Source organism: Miniopterus schreibersii (genome assembly GCF_964146895.1).
Source record: "Miniopterus schreibersii genome assembly, chromosome: 1".
NCBI lineage: Eukaryota > Metazoa > Chordata > Mammalia > Chiroptera > Miniopteridae > Miniopterus > Miniopterus schreibersii.
This window is the reverse complement of record NC_138101.1, coordinates 81,609,124-81,630,888: the sequence shown is the minus strand read 5'-3', so window position 1 is coordinate 81,630,888 and position 21,765 is coordinate 81,609,124. Positions and strand designations below refer to the sequence as shown.

At 39.4% G+C, this 21,765-nt stretch overlaps 1 protein-coding gene across 2 annotated transcripts in view; it reads left to right on the top strand.

Moving 5' to 3' along the window:
- The window catches only part of KIAA1217, a 695,304-nt gene that overhangs the window by 305,369 nt on the left and 368,170 nt on the right, over positions 1–21,765 (top strand). The window contains exon 1 of one of the 2 annotated variants that reach the window (XM_081128703.1): positions 13,089–13,157. The exons of the other annotated variant lie outside the window; for it this stretch is intronic. The gene's annotated coding sequence lies outside the window, so the exon portion shown is untranslated. Of the gene's footprint in view, positions 1–13,088; positions 13,158–21,765 lie in introns of those variants that run through there. 2 annotated transcript variants of the gene reach the window in all.

The window sequence follows — 21,765 nt, the reverse complement described above, 5'->3', positions numbered from 1 at the left end:
GGCCCAAGTTTTAAGGACCCAAAGCACTCTAGTGAAGCAAGATCCATGCTAGGGAACTTTCTCAAAGCTCTGAGGGGAGATGTAGAGTCGGTTTAAGTTGGACTCCATAGGGTCAGTCTTGGTTCAGATTCCGGACCATTTGACCGTCTAATAGAGAGCAGCTTATAATTCTCATCTGTTTAGAGTGTGTGTGTGTGTGTGTGTGTGTGTGTGTGTGTGTGTGTGTAAGAAAGAGACAGACACACAGAGAAAGAAGACCTCAGCTAGAATTTGTCCAGGTCCACCTTGGCAGGGGTTCAAGACCGTACTGCACCCACTTTAGTCCAACATGGTTGAAAAAAACAACAGCAAGACAAACTTGAAGACTCCCTCTCTAGCCCTGCTCCTGCATCCTACACTTGCTTAGGCAAACCCATTCCCCAGTCTCAGGAGAAAGAAGGAAAGGCCCTTTTGTTACGCACTTCAAAGGTCATAGGTCTGAGATACGATTTGATTTACTTGTGCCTTAAATGCCTGCTGCCAACATCCCACCTGATAAGAGGGCGATTGTAACTGCTAATATTCTCTTAGTGTGTGTGTTGTTAGGACAACTCCTTCATTTCTCTTCCTCTCCTGTTCTTACTCTAGCAATCAACCTGCAAGATCTTTGTGTCTTATTTCAGTGATCTTCAAAACTTTTCATTTGTGTTTTTTTTCATCGCTCCACCAGGAAACAGGCATATGGGGTTGCTATTATGGTAGTTACGTTGGTAACAAGCCCAAAGTTGTTACTCTACTTGGCCAGTAACTTCTGAGGACAGCAGGATGAACATCTGTTTCATGGACTAAGAATAAAAGGTTTTTCTACAGATGGCAGCCTTTTGGGTGTATGTTCCAAAGGTCCCCAGATAGAACTCGCTGTAACGCGCAGTGCTAAGTGGGGGGGGCAGCATTGTGCTCACCGAATGTGGAGAGGATTATATATTCCATACTTTGGGCCAGGAAAGTATCCAGAAAAAGAATGACAACAGAATAAACATAGCTAAGTTTTGCCAAATTATAGTATACTCAGTCTCAAGTCTACCACTAAGCCTCAACTTTTATAGTAAATAGGATACATTTTCACTCAGTGTCTTACATAAGGCTAGCAGCACTTAATCCATAAAGTGAATATTGCTTTTAGCAAAACTGTCATTAAGTTTGTGTCCTGGCCCAGTTTAGAGAGGTGCCTTAAAGGCAAGAAATATCATTAACTTTTCCCTTTCCAAACTATTTTAAAAGGATATCAATTCTTATAATAAAGAAAATATTTCCAGTAGAGTGCAGTTATATTATTTAGATCTAATTTATCCTAGGTATTTTGCTTCTCCATTTTTTTTCTATTTACTGTAAGTTTTATGGAAATTGTTTTATGACATTTTCTTCATAAAATGGGTTAGGAAAAAAAAATTTTGGCTACATAACCCTGTAATTAGCTGTTCTATGAAAATGCATACAAAGACTATGTCTCAGGGCCTTGGGTGAATGTTTTGTATCAGGAACTTCCTAGCCATTTTTTTGGATATTTCAGCCCTGCTAACAAGCATTCTTCAAGCTTTTATGGTTTTTCTTTTTCTCAAAAACAATATGTTCCACATGTTACTATTGCTCAAAAGAACGAAAACAACAAACTTCAATTTGTCCGATCAAATCGCAGTAACAGTCAAGGTCAAAATACAGTCACAGCTTGAAGAAAACAGCAGCCCTGTGTTAATAGCTGATATTGCTGCAGAAACCCAGCTGATGGGACACCAAGGAAGAGCAAGCCAGCAGTGGGCGCACAACATGAGCACAAGTCCCATGTTTTTTCTCCAGTGCTTATCAGTGGGGTTTTCTGACATGTTTATATATTACTCACCAAATCCTTAGCACATTGGAATATGGAAAGAAGGTTTGGTTAAGATTATTTTGAAGTGTTTAAATTTTGTTTCTGTGCCTGCTTAGGAAACTCCCAATGCATTTGTTTTTGTGGAGATGTGACAATACCAGAGACTGCTTACATTCAGGATAGGAATGTGTGTTTTTTAAATGTTTTGCAGTTTTCATTTATTCATATTTTGCTTGCACATTATTGTTATAGCAATAACTTAAATTGAAGGCTATAGCCATCAAGGTATTCTGAAATGATTCAGTGATTCAAATATACCGATGTGAATATTAGACTGAGCCATAGGAAGTTGCTATCATTAAGGTCATTTTGCCCACAAAAATGACAATTTCATAATGCCTAGCCTAGTATTTTTCACTTGGAAATTGGTCATTTATGCTTTGAATTGTGTTTTCTTTTGTTTTGCTTTTTCCTTTTGTACTTTAAAATTTTGTCACAATAGCTTATTTATCTTGGATATTGAATTGTGTAAAATGTGAGCCATTCGCTGGGTGAAGAGTGGGAAGCAGCTATTAACAGGCATGGAATTTCTTTTTTATGTGATAAAGATGGTCTGGAATTAGATAATGGAGATGGGTGCACTGCTTTGTGCATACAGAATACAAAAATACCAAATTATATAGTTTAAGAGGGTCAACTTTATGGTATATGAGTTATATCTCCATGAAAAAATCTAAACGTATACAGGCTAGGACAGAAGAAATAAAACTGTTTTTGTTTGCAGATGGCATAATCATCTATGTAGAAAATCCAATATACCAATAAAAAAATCCTGGAACTAATAAGCAATTATAACAAGGATGCAAAATACAAGGTAAATATACAACAGTCAATTGCTTTCCTGTATACTAGCAATGAACAATTAGAGTACTTAGGTAAAATGAAATACTTAGGTAAAAGTCCAATAATATATACAAGATCTATATGAAGAAAACTACAATCTCTGATGAAAGAAATCAAAGAAGATAAATAAATGTACAGATACTCCTGTTTATTAACAGGAAAATTCAATATTGTCAAGATGTCAGCTCTTCACAACTTGTTCTATAGATTCAATGAAATCCCAATCAAAATCTTGGCAAGTTATTTTATGGATATCAAAAAGCTGATTCCAACATTTGTATGGAGGGGCAGAAGGTCCAGAATAACCAACGCCTTACTGAAGGAGAACAAAGCTGGAGGACTGTCTCTGCCTGACTTCAAGACTTTCTATAAAATGACAGTAATCAAGACAGTGTGGTATAGGCAAAAGAAGAGACAAATAGATCAATGGGTCAGAATAAAGAGCCCAGAAATAGACCCATATAATTATAGTCAATTGATCTTTGACAAAAGAATAGAAGCAACACAATGAAGAAACAGATAGTGTTAGAACAACTGGATATTCACATGCAAAAAAATTAATGTAGACACAGACCTTACACCCTTCATGAAAATTAACTCGAAATGGGTGATAGACTTAAATATAAGATGCAAAACAGTCAAATTCCTGGGAGATAACATAGAAGAAAATCTTTGGCCTTGTGTTTGACAATGGCTTTTTAGATACAACACCAATGACATGATCCATGAAGAAATAATTTATAAGTTAGACTTCATTAAAATTAAAAACGTATACTCTCTGAAAGTTACTGCCAAGAGGATTAAAAGACAAACCATTAAAAATATTTGTAAAAGACATATCTGTTAAAGGACTGTTACCCAAAATATACAAAGAACTCTTAGAACTCAACAGTAAGAAAACAAATAGCGCAGTGAAAAAATGGGAGAAAGATTTGAACAGACACCTCACCAAAGAAGTTATACACATGGCAAATAGTCATGTGAAAAGCTGCCCCACATTACATGTCACTAGGGAACTTCAAATTAAAACAATGAGATACCACTGTACACTCATATTAGAGTGGCAGAAGTCCAAAACACTGACAGAGCCAAATGCTGGTTAGGATGCAGAACAACAGGGTCTCTCATTCATTGCTGGTAGGAATGCAAAATGGTACAGCCACTTTGGAAGACAGTTTGGTAAATAAACACCATACCATCCAGCAATTGTACTACTTGGTATTTTCCCAAATAAGTTGAAAATTTTGTCCTAACAAAAACCTGAACATGGATGTTTATAACAGCTTGATTCAGAATAACCAAAATTTAGAAGCAACCAAGATGTCCTTCAGTAGAGAAATGGATAAACAGTGGTATATCCTTACCATGAAAGATTATTCAACACTAAAAAGAAATGAGCTATTAAATGGTAAAAAGACATGGAGGAAACTTAAATTCTACCAAGTGGAAGAAATCAGTATGAAAAGGCTGCATACTATATGATTCCAATTATATTACATTCTGGGAAAGGTACAACTATCAAGACAATAAAGACATCAGTGGTTTTCTGGGGTTGGAGGAGAAATGAGATGAACAAGTAGAACCAGAGTATTTTTCGGGCATGACACTATTCTGTATGATACTATAGTAGTGGGTAATCATACATTTGTCTACATGCATAAAACATTTGTACAACACCAAGAGTAAACCTAACATAAACTATGGATTTTGGTTGATAATGATGAGTCAGTGCAGGTCCATCCATTGTAATAAGTGTGCCTCTCTGGTGCAGGATGTCAAAACTGAGGGAGGCTGTGTGTGTATGGGGATGTGGGGTTTATGGGAACTCTCTGTACTTTCCACTCAATTTTGCTGTGAACCTCACTGCTCTAAAAATAGGGTATATTTTAGGGTAAAAAATGTACTATAGCCAGACAGAAAAATGGTAAACTTGATTTTTATTTATTTATTTATTTATTTATTTATTTATTTATTTATTTGGTAAAGCAACCTTTTGTTAAAGTTACTGTGTATTTAACTTTGCCCACTGCAGAATCCTGCCTGGAATAGTTACAGGGGTTTCCCTAAGATACATTTTTATCCGTTTAAATTTTTGGAGCCGTTTTCTACTTATAATTTTATGAAGACACCAAAGTAAGTGTTGAAAATGACTAACTCTCCCCATCATTGGTAATCTGAACCACATTAACCAGCAGGTGGTGGGAGTTTGTGCCCACACAGAGACAGGTGTGGAAGTTCGTTTAGGAAAGAGCTTGGGACACCCAGCAGGCATCACATGTCCAGGCAGGGAACAGGGAAGAAGAGAGAGATGCCATAAGAATAAGCAGCCAGGAAGGTTTGGGAAGCCTGCAGGTATCAGATTTGACCTCTCATCCTGAGGCAGGCTGTTTGATTTTATCTACCAGGTGTGAGCAACTGTGCAACCATGGGGACTGTTTATAACAGAAAGGAATCACACATCTTCAGAAAAGTGCTAACCTCTATTGAGGCAGGGACAGAAATGCTAGGATTACCTCACAGACAAAAGTCTTTAGGTGACAAAAACAGACAAGGATGCCTGATAGTTATGTTATTAACTAGTATTCAATGACTGAGGGTTCTTAAGCTTAAGAAGACCTAGCAGGCTGCATGGTAAATAAGAGCTGGAGGGAAAAACGTAAATGTGGTACTTTTAGTTTTAAAAGATGTTAGCAAAATACATCTTAGAATTTACTGCCCAGAAAGTCTAGCTTGAATCCATTGTGAAATAGTTGAACAAATATTAAGAGAAAAGAAACCTTTAAGACAACTAAAGTTTAGAAAAATGAGTAGTAGAAATCATGTGTACTAACTCAATTGCCTTTTTATGAAATGATAAAATTAATGGACAAGGAAAATGCCACAGATGAAATATATTTGAACATTCAAAGAATTATTGATGTGTCACTGCATTTTACCCAATAAGTCAATTCAAACTTGCCAACATCCAAATATGTCCCCTAGGTTAAAAAGTAGGTGGGAATCTAGGCAACGTCTAATGATGAATTATAGAGGAGACAAGAGAAAGCAAAATGCTCTCAAAACTGAATTTCACTTTACTTGTCACTCTTTTCATTAATGATCTGAGAAATGGGATCAACATCATAAGTAACCACAAAATGCTACTGTGGATGTTTAAGTTATTTAATGTCACAAATGAAAAGAAACTTACCAACTCTTTTGTCTATTTTCCCAATTGCCTCTTCTATTTCCATTGTGATAACTACCTTGTTTTATGTAGGTAGGTGAGTTTATTAATTTTTCAGTTGAATTGTGGTCTTTTTAAAAACATATTAAGATTGCTTGATATGTTGCTGATCCACAGGTTTATGGTTTCTGTGTGGCTCCAACCTTCCATTGTTAATTCTCTTTGTGGATTAATTGTGGTAGAGAAAACCAGTAGAAAGACAAATAGATGGATACTGGAGGCTGGAGAGACCGTAAGCTAAGGGGAATCTGAAATCAATAAAAACCCAGAAAAACATTCAGGGGGAAATGAAGAATGTTGAAAAGGAGAGAAAAAAGCTTAAAAGCTAAAGGAATAATGATGACCAAAGTGATTAATGCAGGAATAAAGCAAGTACTTAGGTTAGAACAATGCAAGTTTTAATTTTCTCAAAGTGCACATTAAAAATGAGGTAATTTAAACACCAACATCCAAAATCTATTTTCATATTATTTTTTCAGACATGACATATGTTTAGTGATTTTTTTCCTTATGCCTTCTTATAACTTAGTCAGATTTTTGTTGCTACAACGGGCATCGTATTAGTATTTTCACTGACACATTAATGTGTGCCAAAAATGATTGCTTACACCAGTAGCTATTTTTGATGTTAGCTATTTGGTGCAAAATACAATTCTTACACATTATGGGAACATAAACTTTATTGCCATCTCATTACCATGCAGAAGCCACATATGAGCAAAAGAATAGCATTCTATATTAATCTTCCAAAGATTGGTTATGGGTAACCCAAGTAATTGAATTACAGCTTAATTAATGGAATAAGAAGGACTACAAAGCCTTGGTGCTGCCTGATAAATGTAATGCTTTCATCGTAAGATACATACAGTGAAAAACGATGAACGAGTTTGGATGGAATGGCTTTTTGTCTAGGGCAGTAATGCAATATTCTCTTCTATGCCCATAGAGAAAGATATCTACATCCTAAGGCTATATTCTGTAGTGTCATTTTGGGGGAAGGAAAATACTTGCTTCTTCAGCTTGAAGGAATTAGATCTCATTGAACTAGGAAAATAGTACCTAAAGTAGTTTAAATTATTTTTTGATTTGTGAAATGTAAAAAGTCATCATATTACATGAATAAAGCAATGTTAGTTTCAATGTCTTTGCCCGACCTTCTCCCCTGCAGGAACACTTGTCCTTTGCTGGTGGTACTGTGGATATTTTCCTGCACAGAACAAAATCAGAGGGGTGCAATCACAGAGAAAAGTTGTAGATGAAAAATTTTTTTACATGAAGAAGTTGATATTTTTGATGGCTTATTTTGGGTAAATTATGGACATTTCCCTTAACTTTAGTATTTCCTGACAGCAAATGCATTGGAAGAAAGCAAGGTGTCACTATGTATACAGAGGTATCGTGAATGGTAGGATGTGTTTGAAGGTAAAACATACTGCAAGGTATTTCATTTTCTTCCACTATAGTGTGGTTGGTTTAAGTCTTTCTAACCACACATATCTGTAGCTGGTTGGTTCAGCTGGCCAGGAACAGACAGCTTTGAGGTCAAAATCTTTGACTTCTGTGTAGACCTAATGGCCCATTTTGTACTATGTGCTCAACTCTGTACCCTGGTGTGAAGGGTTGAATGGTATTCCCTGAAGGACCTCAGAATGTGACCTCATTTGGAAATAAGGTATTTGCAGATGTAATTAAAATGAGGTCATAGTGGATTAGGGTTGAACCAAAATTCAATGACCCTGCTCTTAGAAGAAGAGTAGAAGAAGAGGGAAGAACACAGAGACACACAAAGGAGAAGGCCATGAAAAGATCAAGCAGGCAGAAATTAAAGGATGTCTAAACCCTGGCTGGTGTGGCTCTGTTGGTTGGGTGTCATCCTGTGCACTGAGAAGTTGCTGGTTCAATGCCCAGGTTGTGGGCTCGATCCCCAGTAGCGGGCATGCAGAAGGCAGCTGATCAATGTTACTCACATAGATGTTTCTCTCTTCTCCCTTCCTCTCTCTCTAAAAAAAATCAATAAACTATTTTTGAAGGAAAAAAAAAATGCCTAAGAAAGCCAAGGTTTGCCAGCAACCACTAGAAGCTAGGAGAGAGGCACAAGACAGATTCTCCTTCAGAACCTCCAGAAGGAACCAACCCAGTGATGCCTTGGTCTGGGAATTCTGGCCTCCAGAAATTTGAGAGAATAAATTCCTATTGTTTGAAGCCACCCAGTTTATAATAGCTTGTTATGGCAGCCACAGATAACCAATACACCAACACAACAGCTTGCTCACATTTTGCCTGTCACGTGGACATCCAAGTGAGAATGCAGACAGGCTATGCTCGTAGGTCCACCAGTGGGAAATTAACAGTATATCAGTAAGAAAAAGAATGCATCCTCACAATTAAAGGGTGTAACTGATGTGTTCAAGTCCGTCCTTGCTAAGCAGCAGAGCAGGCTCTCCACCTTATAAAAAGCACATCCAGGACAGGGAATCTCAAAATGCGGCTAAATTCTACCACCACAACAGTGCAAAGTCTGATGATGAAACAGTAAAAAAGCTCTTTAGGAAGCCAGCTTGTTTCTCCAAATGTGCGCTTTATTAGGAATGATTATTGTTGACGACAACAGCATCCACTCTATTTTAAACAGGGAATTCTGTTCACAAAATCTTCAGAGAGCTGGAGGATGGGGGTCTAGGCTGGGCCTCCAAAAATGGCTCCTGACACAACACCTGTGAGCAGAGCTGGCTTCCCTCTGTCATGATTAGGAATATGAGGACCAGGGAGCCACTGCCCCAGCTGTTGACTCCTGGGTTGTGGCACCTGAGACAATATCCAGAGAACTGGAAGCTGTTGCCACACCTGCTGGCTCGTGGAACACGTCGTCCTTGCTTCCCCCAGAGCGGAGGGGCTGACCTCAGGGCTGTTGGCAGAGCCAGTTATGTATTTTGTGTGACCAAGTGGAAAACGCAACTGCTGATCTCAAAATGCATTGCAAAAAAAATGCCCCCTGTTTAAAATTATTAACGATCAAGACAGCAACAACAGAGCACCAGCAAGTGCAGGCTCTTCTGAAAGTGGGGCCCTGTGTGACTGCTCTGGCCACAGCCCATGGGGCCGCCTCGACTGTTGGCTGGGGAGCCGTGCTGGCCTGCTCACCCGCACCTGCAGACTGGAGGCATCCTGTGCTATTGCTCTTCCCCACTTAAGTCAGGACCAAAGTCAAGTCCCTGAGAGTGTGTAGCACTAACAGAAGCCTGAGAAATGTCTTTTTCAGCTGCCCAAGCTCTACCTTGATGGCAGCACACTAGAAGGAGTTGGAAGAGGTGCTGAGTGAGCCGATCTACTGTATCCACCCCCAGGTTCAGGCTCCAGAAGCAAAGACAGCTTTCAGCAGAGTAGGATGTTCTTTTCTCACCCTGTAGTTTTGAGACCCACCCTGCTCAGTCGTCAGTCGCTTTTTGTTCACAGCACCTGCTGTCCAGCTGGCAGGATAACAGGCGTCCTTCTCTATGTGAGGCACGTCCTGGTGCTGGGGATATGGTGGTGACTAAGGAAGATGAGTTGTCTGCTCCCTGGAGTTGTCCTCAAATGGGCGGAAATGAAAAATTAACATGTGAACAACTAAATGAGGTGATTTCAGACCACTGTTTCTGTGGCAGATTTGCTGTACCTCCAAATACATCTCAAAACCATTCTCTTCCCTTGAACACTAATGGCCGCATTTTATCCCAGCCAACACCCACCTCTCAGCTGATCTGCTTTCACCCTTACCTCCCTTGAACACATTCTCAGCAGCAGGGCTAGAGAAATCCTTTTGAAACATAAATTAGATGACAGACATTCCCCTGCTAAAGTTGCCTACCCTTGGAGAAGTTCCAAACTTCTTCATCATTCCTATAAGACCACACACCAGCTGGTCTCTGCCTGTCTCTAAACCTCCCCACTTGCCCACTGTGCCACACCAGTGTCCTTTCTGTTTTTTTGGACATGCCAAATTCCTTCCTACCTCTGTCTTTGAATTTATCACTTTCACAGCTCACTGTACAGCCCACTCCTCAGCTTCCAGCATTTGGCTAAAATGTCACCTCAGAAAGGTTCTCTCTGACCATCCTACCTAGGATGGAATCCCTACCCCACCCCACAGTTACTCTACAGCATATTGCTAGGCTTATTTCTCTCCAAACACTTATCACAGTCTGAAATTATCCTGTTTGTATGTTTCTAGGTTTCCTTTTTCTCCCACTAGGCCAGAGACCTTGACTCTCTGATTCAGTCCTACACTCCAGGCTCAGTACAGTGCCTAACACATAGTAGCAGCTCAAGAAATACTTGGTGTTCTGACTTACTTATGGATGGACAAATGAAAACATAGCTACATTTTGGGGCCTAGAGAGTTGGGGCAGCATTCATTGTTTTAGAGAGAAGGAATTAAATTTAAAAGCTGAGCAATGTTCGGGATGGCTGTGGAGTTTGGGAAAATTAAAGCTGAGAGTTCAAAGTAACAGACAGTAATCAAATCACACAGGGCAGCTGCTCTGGAAAAAATGCAGGCTGGCTTTGGGGTGAAAAGGCCAGGCCAAAAACTGTCCAGTAGGACAGATGACCTCACACTTGTTTGTGGTTGTTCTGAGATGATTCTCTTCCTGTTCACACAGCATGAGTTCTTGCAGTGAGATCACTTACGCAATGAGAACAGAGACTATGTCTTTCTCCAGCGGCCCCCAGTAGCACCAAGTGGCTCCCTGCCTCTTCTCTAAGCTCTCCAAGGTCGAAAGGTACTAATCACTGGGAGGTACGGCCACTGTACGTCGGGTTTTTCTTTCCAGCTCAACTTCCATGGCTTCCCGCACAGCACCAGCGGTAGCTCAGGTGGCCTATTGCCAGGATTACTTGGGACCGAAGAGGTTCATGGGTGCAGGACCTTTGGTTTTAAAAACTAGGAAAGTCCTGGAAAAGTTGGAAAACTTAGTCATTCTTCTGCAGGAAAGAAAGTATCTAGCTCATTTTTTTCTCAGGGTCTTAGTCCTAACAGCTTGCTCCAGCCACTGTGTACTCCATGTCCTGACTGGTAACCACTCTTCATTATTTTTTCCTCCATATATGACTTTATTGTGGTTCTCAATTCTCACTCTCAGCCTAGCTTCTCTGGCTTCCCTCCTTGATGATGTCTAGATTCTTCTTCTGCTTGTGTCATCCAACAACACCTCTATATGATCCATTTTGTCTCCTGGGAGCTTGGGATTCAACCCCCACCCCATAGCTCCGAGAAGTCCTCCTGCCACATAGTGGGAGGATATTGGAGTGATCCACATTTCTTTAAATAAGATTAAGATGATACTTCTGACTACTCAGAAAAACAAGCCTAAGGATTTGTCGTTATCTAGTGACCCTTTTTCAGATAGAAGATGCATCTGCAAGCTTTTTCTGTAAAGGGATAGATAGTAAATATTTTAGTCTTTGTGGACCACATAGTCTCTGTCATAACTACTCAGCTTTGCTGTTATAGTATGAAAGCAGCCATAGACAGTATATGAACAAGTGGGTGTGGCTGTGTTCCAATAAAACTTTATTTACAAATACTGGCCGTGGACCTGATTTGGCCCATGGGTCATAGTTGTAGACCCCTGATGTAGAACATCCTTCCAGAAAATTTTGAAAAAGAAAATGTATTAAGCCCACAAGTTTTCTCTCTCCCCCCTTCCCACCCCTACACACACAGACACACACACAGGCCATAGTTCCTTAGACAACTTACACATCTTCTTCTGCACGCCCATCTTTATGTCTTTTAATCATTCGTGCTATCATTCAGCTGAATGAAAACATTTGCCCCACAAAATAATTTTTTGCACAGAGACATTGACATGCAAGGAAAGATCACATGGAACTTATTTCTAGAAGGATGTTTAACACCAGTTTCTAATAGAAAGGTGGGTATGGAGCTGGGGCAAATTATTAGGATAGTTGAGATTAATACATGGTTAATGCTTTGTTAATGGAATTGCTCGATTAATGGGGGGAAAACTCCCCTGATGGGCAGCAGTGTCCTGAGTGTTGATGATGGGGAAGGAACTAACCCCATCATCAACAGTACTTTTAAAGGGAGGTTTTGAGATAACAGCTGTTTCTGTTTTTGTTTTTCAAACTAAAGAGTGTTACTCTGTGGGCTCAGGGGGTAGGGTAGGCCTCTGTAGCTGTGAGTGGCTTACATGAAATACTGTTTCCTCATATGTGCGATTTTATATTCCTAAACCAACCGGTGTCTTCATAACACGTTTTGAAATGTGCTGTCCTCTGAAGTATACTGTCAAATGGGGAAGGGCTAGAAGGAGAAAGAACACACTGGTAACATTTTAAATTAATTTTCCGGAGTGTGCTCAGGAAGTGCACACCTGGACACTGTTTATCTCAGATAAGAAGTCAGGAGGTGAAGGTGAAGAGCCAAGGAGGAAACAAACGGGATAAGAAGTCTGTGTTTCAGCAGAACGTCCTTACGGACGTTTATCTGCTCCCGGAGGTAACATGATTGAGACAAGGACTGTGACAAACAGGGCACTAACATCCTGTTGACCTGCTTCCTGGGAGTCCTCTCCGCAGCTGGGTCGGTGCCGAGTCACAATCGTCTGCAGAGCCGCAGCAGGGCTGTGGGCTCGTTGCTGAGCAGATAGTGCTGAGTCTGGGAAACAGAGGGCCTTAACAAGTAAATTCCACACCCCCTCGAATTTGTGCCTCGGTAGGGAAGCCTCAGCAGGAAATCCTCCATATGTTTTCCTTTACTGTCAGGAACTTCAGAGAATGAGTTCGTTTCTCTTCAAACATGCTCACATGGCTGCGAAACAGCACTGGCTGGAGGATGAGAAGTGTCACCCGGAACAGGAGGGGACGCGAGCAGTTCCACTTCTGAATTAGATAATAGTTTTGGAGAGGTTTTCCTTTTCCTTTGTGGCTTACATTCTGGACTTCGTGGAATTTTTTTTTTTTTTTTTTTAAGGACAGTCTTTTGTCTTTTTCCTACTTCCCAGTAGAGCTTTGATATTTGGAGAAATAAATATAAAAGGAAGATTTCTCAAAGGTTTGTCCTGTGGAAGAATGGAGAATACCCTGAGGACTAAAGGCATATAGCTCAGATCAGGGACTTTGCTCTTAAACAAAACGCCAAATTTGAAATTCAGGATTACTTTAAAAATATCACTGCAAGTAAGTACTTTTTCTTTGTTGTTCTCTATTCTTCCTTCTAAATCCCCTAATAAGCATATTTTTGCATACTTTAATCTCAGTGAAGTTAACGGTTGGACTAAATATAAGTAAAATGATTTGCCAACTCCTAAATTAATTACAAGATGAGATCGGAGTGTTCTGCTCTTAACACTGTTTAGCAGGTAGCAAGTGATATTCGTAGTAATGTTTACTTTTTTATGCCAAGAATCACGTAATTTCATTAATGTTTCAAGTGACTATCTCCTGCCTCCTTTCCTTCAGTAATATAAACTGTATTTTAGATTGGAAAATGAGGAAGTAAAAATGTCTTCTGAAAAGAATATTGTTGCTGTAGCAAGCAAATCAGCTTTTGTCACCGTCTCTGGAATACTGAGGCAGATTTACTGAGGAACGTGTAAATCTAGGGTAAAATTCACTAGCACTGTGACTCTTGTGAACACCTTTTGTAAAGCTATGAGATCGTGTTGCGAATGTGGGGGGAAAAAACATGTGCTCTGTGGCAAAAGGGCATTAAAACATTAAAATATGTTAGCTGCTATTACCTTTCATTGATTACACTATTAAATTGAACTCCAGCTGTGCATATGTTGGCGCCTGCTCAGGACTCGGGGAATCAGGGCTGTCAAGCTGATCTAGCGGGATGTGGTTGGATGGTGTGCAAGTCATCAGGGAGGCAATAAAGGTGGCCAAAATGGCCAGTTCCCCTCCGGACTTCTAATTTCCACTCCCAATCCCCCAGCCCTCCTCCCCTGATTATCTTGTCTTTGCTACTGGAGAGGCTGTGCTACCTTTCCCAGAAATTTTTAGGGGAAGAGCTGGCTGCTTTCAAAGTGTTGTCTGGTTGATATTTGGGCGAGAATGAACATAGGAATGACCTGTGCTTCTCCACTTCCCCCACTTCACCTTACAGCCATCATCCAGGCCACAGCTTTCTATACGCCAGGGCCCTGAAAGGCTGCATTCAACAAAAAGATAATGGGGAAAACCTCTTCCATGAACGGAGAGTGTTGCATTCTTCCACCCACTATCCCTTAGTCTAAGAAACATGATTCCCGTTCATCAGTGGTTGCCAAAGCCAGTGCTCCCAGAAGCAGCCTTGTTACGGTTAAAGATCCTTATCTCCCTGGCCATCTGGTACTTTCACTTAGGAGAGCATATGATTTCAGTTCTATAGGTTTCCTTTAAATTTTCCCCTACATGTTGTGTAGTAGCTGGGTGTAGTCCAGGGGCAGAGTTCCGCTTTTGAAAGTGTTAGTGGTAAAGGTGTAATATTGGATGGCCTGAAAAGGAGGAGATGATCTAGGAACTGTGAATAACGGAGCCAAATGAGTCTGGTCTTCACCATCCAGAATGATTGTTGCTTTCAAAGGAATTACTCGCTTTCTGATTCAGATGTGCCTAAGGATTTGTGTTTCTTTCTATGGGGCATAGGATTGCCCTAGCAGCTCCCCTTATGGGTGCTGGCTACCCATCAGCTACTGCAATATTGGTGCTCAACTCTACTTGCCATGCTTCTCCTTCACCAGTTAAGAGAATGTTCAGTAGATGTTGCCTTCTTTAAGTGGCCTATTATCTACCTGACACACGAGAGTGAACCTCATAGAAATTTGAAGTTAGAATGGGTTGTTGGACTGTCTTTTCCAACTCTTTTACATTATATAAGAGGAAACTGAAGCCTGCATAGTGAAATGGTTTACGCAACATTGCTAATTAGATGTAGAATTAGAATGAGATGTCTAGATAGACTCTGGCCTCCAAAGCCAGTGCATTTTTTGTTTACTTTTTAGTTCTATGTCTAAAAATAGTTTATTCAATGATTTAAAAAATAATAAAGATATGCCCCCATGAGCATACTAATTGCATTGCCCTTTTTTCCTTTTACACATTTTAATATAAAATATCTCAAATGACAAAAATAAAATAATAGTTAACTGCAATCTCCCCTCCAAGCTTAAATATGTCATTTTGCAATGTTCGGTTCCGATAGCTGGTAAAATAAAGTGAAACACATTATTAATACAGTCAAAGCATCACTCCGTTTTCCCCCTCCTTCCCTCACAAGACATAATCATCCTAAGATTGCTGTATTTGGTTCCCATGTATATTTTAGTATTTCTACTATGTGTGTGGGGGTGGGTAATAAGATCCAGACTTGAAATATCTACATGTGGTTATATCTGTCTGTGGTTATACTATTGCTTTGTGTTCAAGTTTTAAAATATATAAAACATTGTCCATGTTATTTTATAACTTTTTAAATTCAACATTATTTTGAAAATGAATCCATGTTGGTACATAGGTATTAGTCCATTTATTATAACTGCAGGATAGCATTGCATTGCATATATTATCCAAAATTGATTTATCCATTTTACTGAGGAAATGTGGGTGGTCCCTGCAGTTTTGCTATTACAACAGTACTGCAGGGATCCTTGCTAATGTCTCTTACACTTGTGCAAGAATTTCCCAAGGGGAGTCACCTAGAAGTTGAATAGGAAAGCACATCTTCACTTTACTAGATATTGCTAAATTGCTCTCCCAACTGTACTGGTTTATTCAACCATCAACAATATCGAGCAAGATGAAGTTTGAAACTCCAGCTGCAGAAAAGAATCTCTTAGGGAGCTTTTTAAAATTACCAGTGCCTATGTTCCACCCCAGACCAATTAAACCCAAATCTCTGGGGATGGGACACAAGGCTGGTATTTGTTTTAAAGTTCCCCTGGTGATTCTAATGTTCGGCGAGGGTTAAGAACCAATGATTTAGCATTTCTGTTTCCCCACATCTTTTTCAATACTTGGTATTATCAAACATTCTGTTTTGCTAATCTCTTGAGTGCAAGGACTTTCTCATTACTGGTGAAGCTGAGTATATTATATAATGTCATTGAGCATTCCAATTGAAAATTATGTGTGATATATTTTACTCATTTTTTCTCTTTAATTGTTTTTAATTGTTGATTTTTAGGCACTTTCTTTATATTCCAGACATTAATCGTGAGGGGGGTATACCATTTGCAAATATTTACCCCAGTCAATAACTTAGTTTTTTACTTACTTGTAGTATCTTTTATCATGCAGTTTTAAAGTCTATTTTGTCTGGAATAAGTATCACTACCCCAGCTTTTTTTGTTTCCCTTTTCATGAAATATCTTTTTCCATTCCTTTACTTTCAGTCTGTGTGTCTTTCAATCTTTTTTAGATGCCATATGTAAGGGTCTTTTTTGTTACCCATTCAGCCTCCATATCTCTTTTGACTGGAACATTAATCCATTTGCACTTAAAGTAATTGTTGATAGATATGTATTTATTGCCATTTTATTACTCATATTTTTATCATTTTTTTCTTCTTAAAGAAGACCCTTTAACATTTCTTGTAATACTAGTTTGGTGGTAATGAACCCCTTTAGGTTTTTCTTACCTAAGAAGCTCTTTTTCTGTCCTTCGATTCTAAATGATAGCTTTACTTAGTAGAGTAATAGTGGTTGTAGATCCTTGCTTTATATCGCTTTGAATATTTCTAGCCAATCCCTTCTGGCCTGCAAAGTTTCTGTTGAGAAAGCAACTGACAGTCTTATGGGAGTACTCTTGTAAATAACTAATGGCTTTTCTCTTGCTGTTTTTAAAATTCTCTTTGTCTTTAACCTTTGGCATTTTAATGAAGGTGGGTCTTGGTGTGAGCCTCTTTGGGTACATCTTGTTTGGGACTCTCTGTGCTTCCTGAACTTGTATGTCTATTTCCTTTACCAGGTTAAGAAAGTTTCCAGTCATTATGTTTTCAAATAGATTTTCAATTCCTTGCTCTCTCTCTTCTCCTTTGTGCATCTTCATGATGTGAATGTTAGTATGCTTGAAGTTGTCCCATAGGCTCCTTATACTATCCTCATTTTTTTTTTTTTTTATTCTTTTTTCTATTTGTTGTTCTAATTCGGATTTTCCTGCTCCCTTATATTTCAAATAGCTGATTTGATCCTCTGCTTTATCTACTCCACTGTTGATTCCCTCTAATATATTCTTCACTTCAGTTAATGTATTTTTCATTTCTGACTGGTTCTTTTTTATGTTTTCTGTGTCTGTGTTTATGTTTCCTATCTCTGTGTTAAAGTTGTTATTAAGTTCATCTACTCTTTCCCTAAGTTCATTGAGCATCTTTATAACCAGTGTTTTGTACTCCTGCATCTAGTAGATTGCTTGATTCCATATTGTTTAGCTTTTTTGTCTGGTGTTTTGCTCTGTTCTTTCATTTGGGACATGGTCTTTGTCACCTCATTTTGGCAGCCTTCCTGTGTTTTCTTCTATGTATTAAGTAGAGCTGCTACATCTCCCAGGCTTGGTAGAGTGTCCTTATGTAATAGGTGTCCTGTAAGGTCCAGTGGTACAGGCTTCTTGACCACCAGAGCTGGGTACCCCGGTGCACCCCCTGTGTGGGCAGTGTGCACCCTCCTGTTGTATTTGAGCTTTGATTGCTGTTGGCACATAAATGGGAGGGATTTACCCCCAGGCCAATAGACTTCAAGAACTGGCTTTGACCACCATGAAGGATCAGCTGTGCAGGAGCTGACCCCATGGTACAGGACATACTTCAGCAGTCCTGGTGGCTACTGAGTTTACTCCTTGAGTGTGTCTCTTGTGAAGGTGGTTGGGTGGTGCTTCGATGTGGTCTAAAGCTGTCCACTGGATGTGCTGGCTCTGAGAACCCCTGGGAGGTGCAGGCCAATGTCAGCTGCCACCTGTGCCCTTCCTGGGGCCACCTGGCATGAACTACAAAGTGATTTGCAGAAGACTGCTACTTTTGCTGGGCTTGGAGGTGCCTAGGAGATGCCAAGCTGCAAACTAAAACCAGCTACCTCTAGTACCAGGTCTGGGGTACAGGGCACACCAAGGCCAGATACTGCTTGTTTGAGAGGTTTTTAAGAAAGTTGGAACAAGGAGCAAAGACAGGCCATTTGAACGGAAAAGCCACTGGAAATATCTTGGGTGGGCCCCCAAGTTGGGTGGGGTGGGGTCTCAGGGAATCTCCAGGATGGCCAAACAGTGTTCTCCAGGTTGATGGAGACTCAGATATGGCACCCGCCTGCCGGTTCTATATAGGGAGGATTCAGAAAAGAAACAATGGCTTTTGCCAGTACTTCAGCTGCACCTCCAGCTCTTTCCCTGATGCCAGACAATTCAGTTCCTTCCTGCATGTCCTTGGTGCCCTTTGAGCTGCTTCCTCAGTGCAAGAGCTCAAAGCAAGTCCCAGTAAGTCTTTAAGAGGAATGCCTGGGACTCAAGCCACCTTTGTCTCATTCAGCCACAATCCCCACTGGTTTTTACAGCCAGAAGTTATGGGGACTTCTCTTACTGGCACTGGCACCCTGGGCTGGGGGGCCTGGTGTGGGGCTTGGCCTCCTCGCTCCTCAGGGGGGACCTCTACAGCTGAGATATCTCTCCCAATTTTTATCTTCTACACATGCATGTGGAATCATCCCTTCACCCATCTTTGCCTCTCCCACCAGTTTCGATGCGGCTTCTTCTTTATATCCTCAGTTTTAGGACTTCTGGTCAGCTAGATTTCAGGTGGTTCTGAATGATAGTTGTTCTGTAGTTTAGTTTAATTTTGATGTGGTTGTGATAGTATACAAGAACTGCATTTACCTATGCCACCATCTTGACTGAAACCACTTGCCGAAAAGCTCAGGTTATCTTGAGAAAAAAATCAGAACAAGACATTCTACTATCACTTTTTTTACATTTAAAAAAGAAGTGTAAGAATTTCACAAATCATATTCTCCATGCAAAATTTTCTTGCTAGCTTCTGCAGAAATGTAGAATGTTTGAAAAACAGCATGAAAATTATTAAACTAATGTAACCCTGAATCTTTTGCTGTATAACTGCTGAGGAATTGCATTCCTTTGAACTTCTACAATTAACTCAGCCACAGCCTGGTGTGCTGAGAACAACAGGGTGGGACTGGGGAGGGACTATATCTTACTTTAGAAAATTTTCAGGGAGTGTACTATAGTGGAACAAATATTTATAAAATAGTGCAATCGTCTTTTGTTTTTCCTTGTTGAGAGACCAGGAGGACAACATTTTTAGCAAAACCCTAAGCCCTTTCTAACTCTAGAATTCTGTGATTTTTCCATTACCTTGAGACATCTTCCCAACAAATCATGCTGCCTGTGTGCATTTTTGTGACCAAATCCTAGGTAACAAAGCTACTCAGTCTTCTCAAGATATTCTCCAGTTCTTTCCACCACAGCACCACAGCAAGTCCATAGATATGAAGTGGACTATATTCAACTTTTTGCTGTTAATAATTTTTATCTGATTTGTCCCTATAATTTTTATGACATGTCAAAATAAAATAATTAGTTGATTAAAGAGAATGTTAATTATTGAATGCTTTCTAAACATGACATATTTCAAAATATACACTGTTGGAAGTTTTTATTACTTCCACTGAACATGCTATAATTTTTGAGATATTTTACCTCTTTGGAAAAAACAAATTAGTAATAAGTCAGTAATACAACACAGTTGAATGAAAGCAAAAGACTCATTAAAAAAAATAGAGCAAATATTCTTTCAACACTTGATACCCAAAGTTATTTCTGAAGCCTCACCATATTATTTTAGATGAAACATCTAAAACAAATTATTACAAAAATAAATCCATCTCTCAGCTGAATTTCATTCTGTTTAGGTGGAGTCAGTTGTTAGCTGCATGATCAGAGCACAGACACTGAGCCGTTTTATTTTCTTAATTAAGAATTATCATTTCAGACCTTGTCAGTTGTTTACAATGGCAATAATCCCCACCAAAACAGTTGTTCTTCTAGATCCTAAGTGGGTTGCCAGAACATTAACCTTGACTTGACCCCTCATGGTCACAGGAGAGATATATAAGGGTCAATAATCATTTCTAGAAAATTATCAAGTGTGGGCCATTCCCTAGACTATGCAACTTGCCTTTAAAAATCATTGCAATGTGTTTGTCGTTTAAAATGACTAAGATCAGCAAGGCTAATGAAAATGTTTAAACCCTTATCAGTCAGAACGGAAAAGGACTGGCTCCAGAAAGTGCTGACCTCAAAATTTTTGTGCTGCTTTTGTTGGTCCTGTCTGCCGATGCACATGATCTACTGATGTGTGGTTTGGCCTGCCACAGAGACTTATTCGTCCGTGATATACGTGAAAGGGGCTTCCGGCCTCTCTGCGTGTGCTGTGGCACATTCCTCTAGTCCTCTAACAAAGCTTCTAATTGGCGTCTGTGACTAATGAGCATGAAGTCCCAGGAGAAATGAAGCACAGTCTTCCATCACCCATTAAGACGAGCTGCAAGCTCCAAGCTTATCGAGCATAAACCAGGAGAAGCTAGGGCCAATGGCTTGAGATAAAACAGTTCTTAATAATTTCATAAATGGCATTAATAATTCTTAGCCAAATTATGCTGCATGTTTAGTGTTATTACCAAAGTTATCACAGCCAAAGACCTTACTTGCCCTGCTATGAAAGGCAGCATACCTCTTTTCAGGGCAATCAGAATTAGCCCTACTTTACCTAAAGTTTAGTCTAAGGACAGTTTTCCAAGTTAACTCATTTTTCCCCTCTTTCTGTAGGCAACCAGTCTCATTCTGCCTGGGGTCATGGGAGATGAAGTACTGGGTGAGAAATGTATTGAGCTGATGAGAAATGTATAGAAAATCCTGACGCAGATGGCTCTGCCTTAGGATTTCTGATATTTTTGTTTTTTAATTTAAACTTTCAATTATGTGCCTTGCTGCAGTGCAATAGAAGAATAAGTGGATTAGAGAAAAAGCAGGAAAAATAATTCAGTTGTTACCTATTTATTATATTTGTTCAAGAATGTCAGATATATAAGGTCAGCAAAAAATCAGTAAGTAGTGGGTGACTTTTTTTAGTTTAAATAAATTGAAAAAATATGTGAAATCTTTTTACAGTGTGCTGTATACTCAGATGCATCATTTTCACATTGTATCTGTGCTGTTTGTTGCCAACACAATCATAAATGCAAACACAGGCACTGAAATCAAGTAGCAGTTATACATTTGTGCCTATCAATTGTATTTTTAGACTATTATCTAAGGAAAACACTATTTAAAAACTGTAAACAATAATACAGTAAGTTGCAGGGGTCAGGGGAAGAGGTCATGCTCCTTCCCTAAGACCTCAGCATTGATGTTTGAAGGACACTTAGAGGTTTCATTTGGCCATTGGTATTGTAGACTCTATAGTTCTAAGCGACATGTAACTATGGAGACATATTTAATAAAAATATTTTAAATGTCTTTAAAGTATATAATAATTTATTTTAAATTCTAAAACTGTTATACTCTTCCCCAGTCCCATTGTTGATCTTGATTTTAAGCAACTGTCGCTACCATAGGACTCTACTGTTTCTTGCTCTATGTATCTGTATCCTATTACTTCTCTTTGGCTATCTCATTCACTTTGTAACTTCCTTTTATCTTTTTATTTTTTAAATATGTTTTTATTTATTTCTGAGAAAGGAGAGGGAGAGAGAGAGAGAAACATCAATGATGATAGAGTCATTGATTGGCTGCCTCCTGCATGCCCCCC